Raw genomic sequence first — 12387 nt, 5'->3', positions numbered from 1 at the left:
GTGCAAAATTAAGGAAAATTTAAATCCACAAGAGGACCATCTCACTGGTTTCGTTGAAGCAAACACGCAATAGACCATCCAAGTGTGCTAGTATTTCTACACCCGTGAGGCTGTTCTGGAACGGGAATGAAATTATTGTCTCTAGGCCATAAGTGTCATGTACGATAATAGTATTGTTTTTTTTGGGATTCATATCTAATTAGGAATACTACAATTAGCTAATTTTTATTTTTTTAATAACGTTTCGAACTACCCGGTACTCAAGTGAGTCTTCCTAAAATGGGATGTCAACCATCTATATTGATTTTAACGCTCTAAACTTGACTCACCCAAATACACCATCAAAGAGAAAACCCACCATTGTAGGAGAAAACCCTTGAGTCAGGTTTTGAATCTAAGACATCAAAGATCTCAAGCCTTAGATGTGGGAGGTGTTTAAACAAGTTAAAGTGAATTTACCTCTACTTGAGGCAATTAAGCAAGTACCCGCTTATGCTAAATTTTTGAAAGAATTGTGAACCCAAAAGAGGCAACAAAAAGTGCCTAAGCGGGTGGATTTGACCGAGCGGGTAAGTGCATTTTAAAAGGAGATCTCCATCCTAAGCTTCAAGATCGGGGAACGCCCTTCATTAATATCAAGTATGCGATTTTCAAATGTCTATGGTGTTACTAGATCTTGGGGCCAGAGTAAGCATTCTCCCGGGGGTGTATATGACCAATATAACTTTGGTCCGGGAACACCCTTCATTATTGTACCTCCTATTATTACAATTGTAATGGCAAAGTAGATGCTAAATATTAATAATTCCATAAGCATCTCAAAAGAGGATCACTTGGTGTCATAAGGTTTGCAGGCCTGGATGACGACGTACAGATTGCCTGCCCACCATGTCGTGAACCCTAAACCCACCATGCGTTATCCTAGTCATTTTCGTTAGTTGGGTAGGCCGGTATGACGGTTACCAATGTGGATGGTGGGTCAATACATGCAATGTTATTGCCTTCGTTAGTTATGTTGCTGCTGGGTGTGGGTGTTGCTGAGAACCAATAATGTTATTTTTGTTAATAAAAAAAACCTCATAATATGTAACTAAATCATATTGTAATATTTTGTTGGTGTAAGGCCCCGTTACCGGTGCCTCACATTTGGTGTTGTATTTACTCATAAACATAGTCCTAAATATCAGAGTTAATTAAAACTTTGCGCGGAATATAAAACTTCAACCATAACATTTTACATATCTTTCGAATCTTGTCTTATTAAACTTTCATAGTCATTTAAAAACAAAACATAGTCTTTAAAACATCACAACATTTCCTCGAGATGCCAGTATCTTCAATTCCATGCCATGTGTCTTCAGTCACGCGAGCTGCCTCAACCTATTTGCCTGCGTGCATACTAAAAGTCAGCTACGCTGAGTGAGTTCTAGTTAATCAGATAACTTACTTTACAAAAACATATACGTGCCCGAAAATACGCTTTACACACTTAACCTATTCATCATTCGTTCGTATACATCCATAACTAACCTTACATTATAAAGAGCATTTCGCCCTACATACCTCAGATATTATTAGGGTCCGGTACCCTCCATCCTCGGATAATATTAGGGTCCGGTCTCCCTTCTTCCTCGGATATTATTAGGGTCCGGTACCCTCCATCCTCGGATATTATTAGGGTCCGGTCTCCCTTCTTCCTCGGATATTATTAGGGTCCGGTACCCTCCATCCTCAGATATTATTAGGGTCTGGTCTCCCTTTCTTCCCTACTATTATGCCGTACCTTTCTAAATATATAATTCGTAAGTTTCATACGTACATACATCATTCATTCATCATGTACAACAATCATATCATCAAACCATTGCCTTGGCAGTGCATGCAATATCCGAAGATCGTTCACGCACTGACAAACTTTCATTCACATTTAAGATATACATACAAATCATACATGGCATACAATTACCATTTAAGGTAAGTGTATTAACTATCACATCGAGTATGCACACAGCCCCGAAAACATAACAAGAAATGGGGCTAGAAACTCACCTGAAGTCGGTTACGTTCACCGTTAATAGTTATTCCTTTCTTCAGTTGGGCACGGCTAACTGTATAATAATTACATGCATCAATTAACTATCACTACTCATCTCGCGTTTCTAGTCTAACCATTACCCTCTACGAACGGGGTCCGGGGGCAGCACCCCTGGCAGCAGGGTTCTAGGGGCGGCGGCCCCTAGCAGGGTCCAAGGGTAGAGCCCCTGGCTGAGGTTAAGTTGTCTTAACACATTTTCCATTAGGTTTTCATAATATTATTTTATTGCTAACTCGACAATCCTTTAAGGTATCTTTCGTTAATTAATAAAGTCTAAGGGCTAATTTGTAATTAAATCATTCTTTTCTAAGTTTAGGGACCATTTATACCATTCTTGTAAACTTAGTTTGTTATCCAGTTATCTAGTTATCTGATTCATTATTCAGTTCTTTAACGAATTAGAATTTTATAATGAATGGAGTTCTGATTCGTTGTATCATAACGAATCACCACTTATGGACCATCTTAACGAATTGAACTTTATAGCGAAGTGGTCTTTCATAGCGAACTGGCAATCATAGCGAATTGCTCAACTAGTTCGTTATTATTCCTTAACGAACTAGCCTAACGAACGAGGGTTCTTCCGTAATGAACCACATAACGAATTAAAGCTCATTCGTTATTCTCCCGTAACGAATTAGGGTTAGGTTTTTTCAGAGAATGTCAGAAACATTCTCTGACATCCTTAAATAGTGGCGGAAAAACGGGCGGTGGCCGGAAAAACGCAGTTTACCCCATTTTACACCATTTTTCACTGTTTTTCGTCCCGTTCGATCCAGATCTGAGCTAGGGTGACCCCTAAGCTTATCTTTTGATCGGTTTATATCCGATTCTATCCGGATCTCATGACTTTAACGGTTTATGGTGTTGGCTCGTCGTTTCGCGACTAAATCTTGTGGGTTCGGGTTTATACAATATCATACTATCATTACCTCGGGTCGGTGCTCGGTTTCCTTCTTGGTTTCGGCTAAGATAAGGAGATAACTAGAGAGTGCTTAAGTGTGGTCAACCTTCATCCTCGGATGTTCATCATTCGTCCATACACATTCATATCTAACCATACATTATAAAGGGCGTTTCACCTACATACCTCGGACATTATTATTAGGGTCCGGTCACCCTTCATCCTCGGATATTATTAGGGTCCGGTCACCCTTCATCCTCGGATATTATTAGGGTCCGGTCACCCTTCATCCTCAGATATTATTATTAGGGTCCGGTCAACCTTCATCCTCGGATAATATTAGGGTCCGGTCACCCTTCATCCTCGGATAATATTAGGGTCCGGTCACCCTTCATCCTCGGATATTATTAGGGTCCGGTCACCCTTCATCCTCGGATATTATTATTAGGGTCCGGTCAACCTTCATCTCAGATATTATTAGGGTCCGGTCACCCTTTCTTCCATAGCTTCATACTATACATGTTCTTAAATACTTTTCCTGACAATATGTGCAATCTCCGAAGAGCGTTCACGTACCATTAACATATCGTACGTACATTATGCATACATCGTATATATTCATACATGCATCTTATCTTACATTATACATGGAGATCACATCTTTAGCTATCACCTGACGGTACATGCAATATCCGAAGATCGTTCACGCACCGTCAGGCAATCATCATACATAAATCATACAAGGCATACACTTACCACTTAAAGGTAAGTGTATTAACTATCACATTGAGTATGCACACAGCCCCGAAAACATAACAAGGAAGTGGGGGCTAGAAACTCACCTCAATGTGGTTGTGTTCACCGTTTACGGTTATTCCCTTCTTGAGCTGTGCACGACTAACTGTATAATAATTATACGTATCAATAAACTATCACTACACATATCGTATTTCTAGTTTAATCATTACCCTCAACGAACGGGTCCGGGGGCAGCGCCCCTGGCAGCGGGGTTCTAGGGGCGGCAGCCCCTAGCGGGGTCCAAGGAACAGAGCCCCTGGTTGGGGTTAAGCTGCCAGGTCAGCTTGGACAAATTTTATTTTCATTAACTGTCTTTACACATTTTCCATTAGGATTTTGAATCATTAAATAATTTGCTACTTAAAATCCAAGGGCTTCTTTGTAATTAAATCATTCTTTTCTAAGTCCAGGGACTGTTCTTGTCATTCTGCCAAACTCCTAGTTCGTTACTTATCCTTAACGAACTGACTTGTCATGACGAACTGGTTATTTTAACAAATTGAACCCTTCTAACGAACTGTACCCTTAACGAATCAGTCCATAGCGAACCAGTCTATGTAACGAATTGGACCTTTCAATTCGTTATCTTCTAACTATAGCGAATCAAGGGTAATTCGCTATCCTTTCCCCTTAACGAACTGAAGTTAGTTCGTTATGTTTACTTAGGCGAATCAACTAGCGAATCACTTTAATTCGTTGGTTATTCCTTAGCGAACTAGGGTTAGGTCAGGGAATGTCAGAACATTCCCTGACATCCCTTAACCTCGTACAAACTTTTCCGGCGCCGCCGGAAAACCGCGAATACGTCGGAAAAACGAGTTTTAACTCGTTTTCACCGTTTTTCATCCCGTTCGATCCAGATATGAGCTAGGGTGACCCCTAAGCTCATCATAGGTTCGGTTTATACCCGATTCCGCCTGGATCTCGTGACTTAAACGGTTTAACGGTGTCGGCTCGTCGTTTCGTGTTTATATCTAACGGGTTTAAGCTCATACAATAAAATACTATCATACCTTGGGTCGGGATCGGTATCCTTCTTGGTTTCGGTCTAGAGAGAGAGAGACTAGAGAGAGAGAGCTTAAGTGTTTGTTTTGGGAGGTGTATGGAATGTGTGAAATGAATGATTAAAGGCCATTTAATGACTTATATAATTATGGATCATGGGCTTAAGCCCATGGTCCTTTCCTCTTTCTTTCATAGCCCAAGTCCATAACCCATATCCATTTAACCCAACACTAGCCCGACTCATAATAACTTGTATTTTAATTTATTAACCGAAAACTCAAAAAACGGGATGTTACATTGTAGTTGCCCTTTTTCGAGGGCTTGGTTTCATCATCTGTTCCATGGTCCCAAACCGGCTACATCCCTTTCCTGAAATGTTGTGATGCAGTTTTAGTAACGTGATTTATAGAAGTATGTCTTAACTGAAGAGCATATTGCATTTGTGTGATGTACATGTTTTCTTCCTGAAATGCAACATAGGCGATGTTAGTTTTTGACAAAAGTATTGTATGTATTACATGGATTAGATTTACCAATGAGTAAAATGTTGTAAAAAGAATGATGGATGAAATGTTGATAAAAGAGCAATAATATGACATGTAACCTGAAATGAGGCAATTGGTGTGTGAAAATTGGTTTTGGTTACGAGGAGTCGGACATATAGGGGGTGTTGGTGAAAATAAAGTTGTCATTGAATGGATGAATCAATAGATGTTAATTGGTGAGTTGATGGAGTGTGGGTTTCATTAATTATTGTTGATGCATTATAGGGTAATAAAGATTGGATATTTCTCTCATTAATTATAATTTAAGTAATTAATTAAGAAAAATGTGTTTGACATGCATAGTTAAATGACACTGGTTGTATAGTAGAGGAGCTCATGCTTCATAATAGGGTTGTATGAGGGCGTTAGCGATGACGTGTTTGTTGTCTGGCATATATATAAAACCAGCTGGATCAGTGAATCCAAATTAAGAACCGGATAAGTTATAAATATTTATTATTATTTGTATACATATAACTATTTATGAACGGTTAACTTAGATAATATCATAAAATATATTTATAGTAAAACTAATTTGAACTATAACTTTGCAGGAATGATATTTACCAAAATGCATTTTAAATAAAGAAATTGCATTAGAGATGCAATAGCAATTAAAACTACACAAGGATCATTGGTTGTCTTAAGCAAAACCTTTTTACTAACACGTTTTGCAACTTCAAAATAATCATTAGAAATACATCTTAGAGAAAGCTTCCCAAATAAAAAGGTATATGGCATTCTAACACCCTGCATCACATTCAAATGAAATATCCATAAAACGAATCTAATGGTAAAACCTGTTCAATTCTGTAAGCATCCAATGATGGAAGTAGAAGGCTATGTGATGGAATGTTCATGGTGAAGGTCTGTTGATGAAGATTGAATTGGTAACCAATAAATCAAAAGTAAGATAGCGTTTGGAATGCAGGAGTAAGAGTCAGAACGGAATGAACCATTACAAAGAAATGGAAAAAGAATGTTTGGTAGGCTAAGAGAATGGAATCACCTAATTACCTTGTTCATTTCATTCATTTCTAAAACACCTCAAATTCATTCCATCCATCACCATGTTTTATTCCCATTCCATCCCTTTTTTCACCCTACATTACCTCCACCACTCACCCACCACTACCACCGACCACCACCACCCACTGCCATCGCCACCAAAAGTCACCACCACCCACCCACCGGCTCCCCACACCACCACCACCATTTGCCACCATTAACACCCACCACAACCCCCGCCCGCTTCATTACCGCCAACCACTACTACCGCCACCCACTATCGCCAACCAACGTTACTGACCGCCTCCAACAACTGCTAGCCACCATCACTGACCAGCTCCCACCTCCTGTCACCACCCACCTCCACGAACCACCACCGTCGCTTGCCACTAATTTTATTTTATTACTTCGTCTTTTCATCCTTTCGAACAAAATAAAGTAATAATCCATTGAAAAGATACAAAGAACAAACATGCATTATATACAGGTGTATCATAGCTATTATAAGATTATATTTATTCAACATATAAAGTTTATTTTACAACTACAAGTACAGGTTAAACGCACAATTCTCACATATCAATTATATTCCTGATAAACACTTGAATTGAAGAGAACGTCGATATTTTTGTAACTTTTAGTATGTTGAACATGTCTAACAAACCTAAGGTATTAACTCTTTTGCTTGCTCGGTAACAATCCATTTTTTATCTCAAATATACCATGAATCATTTGCAACATAACATAATTAAATATAACTAAAAAAAGGAACATAAATTGAAAACTTAAATGCCCGAAATTTTAATATTAAAATCATAATCATTCAACAACGAAGAAACAATGGTTACATAAAGCGTAATAATAGAAATAATAAAACACTTACACCTACTTATTGGTGTTATTGACAGAAGGAACAACACTTGCAAATATTTAGTAAAAATGGGGAACATCAAATAATAATCATCAACCTACTATCAATTGTTGTAGCTCCTTTTTCATTCAAGAATCTTTTCAATTTCCTCCAACTTAAGCAAAAATTGTTGATTTGCTTCCCACATATATATAAAGATACATCGGAAATATAACTCCAAAAAACCAGCAAGTAATTCTTGTGACGGGACCAGAAAAATCAGGTTTCAAATGATTATGTTGTGGGTCATGGAGTTCATAATGTTTCAATTGACTCGGCAGTATTGATACTAAAGTACACGAAACCACTATATATAGGCTAATTGAATTCATACAAACATAATGAAATATGTGAGTTAAGAATGTGGATAGTCACCATAATAACATATTTATAACCATAATTAACATTATGTAATAAAAATAAAATAGGTTTCAAAGAAATGATGGACTAGACAATGTTCATCTAAAATAATTCTTTGTTACAAAATGTCACCAAAACACTGAAGAAGAATCTTATTTTAAATATAGCAAAAATAATATGCCCATTTGTCTTATAGAGGGGCAATTACAATATAATATAAGGTATACTTAAATATCTTCAATTGAAAAACAGAAAGTAAATTTGAAAATTTAATCAAATTTTTAGTAAAACACAGAAGAATCATAACTCTGTAAGTTGGTTTATTAAATAAAAATGAGAATCACTTATGGTTAATTTTGGTACACGAATTTGATATGAGTTATTAAAAAAATAAAATGGAAAAAGTAAATCCCCAAAAGGAGAATATATTATACAGTCATCCATCTACAACAAAGAGTAGCAGCACGAACTGGTTTGTATACTAAACTTTTTGCAATATTTACGTAACGAAAATAACCATTATTTGAGATATATCTGCATATTATTCCTAACAACCACATGTAAGCTGACAATTGAGTTTTGTCACATATGCTTGAAATATTAAAAAAAAAAAAGTAATATAACAAGACATCATATGACATGATTAACATGTGAGGAACCTAGTCCTTATTAGCTATTAGTCAAATGATAAAAATCATTATTTTAATATTAAACATCGGCTTGAAGATTTCAAATGGTTTAATCATTTTTTCAAGGCTTCCTTAACCCCCTAGTTATACACCATTATAATCAAAAGCATATAAACAAATTGAAATTGGACCTTTGGTGTGCTTTGGTGGTTATCCAATTTATGACATATATGTGTAGTTAATGTAGTTGACAACCTTTTGAATGGTTAAAGGATATATGGGTAATTTAACAAAATATGAAGCTTCATCAAGTAGTACTGAAAGCTTTAAAAACGGGTGAAGACATTGGTAAATTACTTTTCTTGCCCAATTATACAATGACTCTTTTGTCCTTGTCGTATAATTATGAAATTACTTTGTTGCCCATCACTCTTCCTTTATATAATATATATATATATATATAGGAGGGTTAACATACAATAATAGGTTATCGTACATTAGGTACGCGAGACCCTGCACCACCAGATCCTAATTGCAATTAAAACTACGCGGTGGCATAATTGTAATTAAATCAAAAAATACATCTCGCACAACAGATCGTCATTTGCTGCAAGCCTTCAACCATAATCAAATCATCCACAAACGAAAGCATAATCAAAATTGATAAACCCATTATCGCTATAGTTTAATAATCTTCAAATTGATCAAAAATTGTTGATTTAATCAATAGAATTGATGTGTAGGAGGCTTTAAAATCATCAATCGATTATGAAATTGCATAATAATACACTTAATTGAGCTATGATTAGGGTTCATGTTTAAACATTCTGCACAAAAACTTTAAACATTCTGGACTTTTTGTACAGAACTTCTAAACTTTTTGTACAGAACTTCTAATTTTTTTGTCTAGAACTTCTAAAGTAAAAAAGTTTAGACCAAAATGAAGAAAAAGTTTAAACGTTCTGACCAAAAATGAACAAAAAGTTTAAACGTTTAACTAATACGTTCCGATCAAAACTACAAATTTAAACGTTTTGACCAAAACGAACACCTTTAAACGTTCAAGTTTAGATGTTCTGTACCAAAACTTTAGAAGTTCTAACAAAAGGTTTAGAAGTTTTATAATAAAAACTTTAGAAGTTCTATACAAAAACTTTATACGTTCTGTTTAAACGTATTATACGTTCTATTTGAACGTTCAGAACAAAAATCAATTAAACTTTAAAAGTTCAGTACAAAAAGTTTATACGTTCTGTTTATTCGTTTTAGGTTAATGTTAATACGTTCAATGTTAAAACCCAGAACTCAAACTCAAAGTTGATAACTGAAACTTCAAATTGATGATTAATTGGATCAATTTCAAAGTTTAATTGATCAATTAGTTCATAAATTTCAATTTCAATTGATCAATTTGATAAACTAACCTGTGAACAACTCGTGACGGAGGAAGATGGTGTTCACGACGGTAACGTCGATGGTCGCGACGGTGAATATAATTGTTGGACGGTGATGAATTGATGAACGGTGATAGTGAAAGCGGACGGAATCGATGGGAGCAGTGGATCATAGTTGATGAAATTTACAATATTGCCATCGCGTGATTTTGAAATCAACAGTGTAGGAACTTGCGTATGTAATGTACGATTAGGGATTATTGTATTGGATCTTTTATCTATATATATATATATAGGGGTGGGTTAATGTACAATAATGGTTTATCATACATTACGTAAATAACCCAACAATAGTTCGCGATCAAAATTCGTCGATTACAAATCAACTCTAATCCAAATTCGGAACTCGTCGCTCAATGTAATCCAATTTCTGAACTCTAATCACAGCTTAAAGTATGAAATCTCTAGATTCAAAACTAAATTAAAATTGAACGGTGTTGAACATCAAGAAATTTTCAAAAATTGATCAAAAATGATGATTTAATCAATCGAATTGATGTGTAGAAGTATTTAACTTCATCAATCGATTATGGAATTGCATAAATAATGCACTCAATTGAGATTTGATTAGGGTTCAAAGTATCATATTTAAACATTCTGAAACAAAACTGAAGACCTTTAAACATTCTGACCAAAAAAGAACATCTTTAAACGTATTGACCAAATATGAACATCTTTAAACGTTCTGATGCATTCAAAGAAGTTTTGGGTGTTAAAAAATAAACATCTTTAAATGTTCTAATACGTTCTAAGAAGTTCTGTGTGTTTAAAAAAGTTTAGAAGTTTTGATAAAGTTTAGAAGTTCTAAGAAGTTTTGGGTGTTCAAAAAAGTTTAGAAGTTCTAAGAAGTTCTGGGTGTTCAGAACTTCTAAAACTAACAAAAAAAAATTAAACACCTGTAACATGAAATTGAACACTGAAATCACTTCATATAATCTCGCAATCATCAAACAATCGTCAATCGACCGTTAATTTGATCATCAATTCGATCATATGAACAAAATATAGAACGTCTGCAACTGAGTTTTTGCAAATGGCGCTTTAAACTTTAAACGTTCAGTTAAAACCCATCACTCAAAACTCAAAATTGATCAATTGAAACTTCAAATTGATGATTAATTGGACCAATTTTAAAGTTTAATTGATCAATTAGTTCAACAATTTCAATTTCAATTGGTCAATTTTATCAACTGACATGTGATCAAGTCGTGACGGAGGAAGATGTTGTACGGTGGACGGAATCGTTGGATGGTGACGGATTGCTGAACGGTCATGGTGAAGGTGGACGGAATCGATGGGAGCAGAGAATCAGATTTGATAAAAATTACAGTATTGCCACCGCGTGTTATTTGAAATCGACGGGATACGAGTCGTGTACGTAATGTATGATTAGGGATTACTGTATTGGATCCTTTATGTATATATATATATAGGTATTGGATCATTTCAGAAGTTTTTTTACAGCGAGAAGTGCGAAAAGTGAAGGTGTAACTCCATTAATCCCTAATTTCACTCCCTTTCTTATGTGTAGGTGCATATGTATGCGGGTAGGTACGTATGTTTGTATATGATTAAGTATGTTTGTATGTGTATAGGTACATAGGTTTGAATGTGGCTCGGTATATTTATATATTTGTAGGTAGATTTGAATATGTAATTAAGACATAAATACAACCAACCTACATATATGTATTTAACGTCATATGAAAGTGAGTGAAATTAGAGATTAATGGAGTTATACCTTCACTTCTCGCACTTCTCGCTGCTCGCAAGATCCATCCCCTATATATATATATATATATATATATATATATATATATATATATATATACAAGATTAGGATCATGAGAGAACTTTTTTGAAATTGAGAACTATGAGAACCATTTTGGACCACAAAAAACCCAAAAATAAAAACAATCATAAAATTAAAAAAAAAACAAAAAAATCAAAAAGGTAAAAAACCAAAATTCTTATTTTATCATCCCGGTTTCATAAAAAAAACTCGGTTTAGCTAAATCATATACACATATGTATAATATATACATATATATACATTTACATATTTTTTGTACACATGTGTATAATTTAAGATAAATACTATACATATATGTATATTGCGTAACTAAAGATTAAATAAAATTATACATATGTGTATAATACGATTTTTTTTATTTTTTTTATTTATATTTATTTTTTAATGAAATCGGAATAAAGTGTAAGAATTTTGATTTTTTTTACTTTTTTAAAATTATTATTATTTTTTGTTTTATGATTTTTTTAAATATTTTTTTTAATGTGTTTTTAATGGTCCAAAATAGTTCTCAAAGTTCTCAATTTGCAAAGTGTTCTCTTAGGATTCTTATCCTATATATATATATATATATATATATATATATATATATATATATATATAAATATATATGGGTGGGATCATGAGAGAACTCCTCTTAAAGAGAGAACTAAAGAACTCCTATTAACACCATTGATTTTATTTAGTCTAAGGGTTAAAAACAAAGAAATCAAAAAACAAAAAAAGATGGGGGTTTTAGTGAATGAAGGGTAATGTTGGGATTAAGAAAGATAACACAAAATATCGTCTCATATGTGTTCCCCTCTTCTCATTACTCACTCTGTAATAATCTCATGACAAATGAAGATCTAGGGGTTTCAAAAATCAAA

Source organism: Bidens hawaiensis, unplaced genomic scaffold, assembly GCF_021521415.1.
Source record: "Bidens hawaiensis isolate Kalapana, Puna unplaced genomic scaffold, B.hawaiensis_p1.1 tig00008064_1, whole genome shotgun sequence".
Classification (NCBI taxonomy): Eukaryota; Viridiplantae; Streptophyta; class Magnoliopsida; order Asterales; family Asteraceae; genus Bidens; species Bidens hawaiensis.
The sequence above is the reverse complement of the archived record's forward strand: the minus strand, read 5'-3'. Positions refer to the sequence as shown.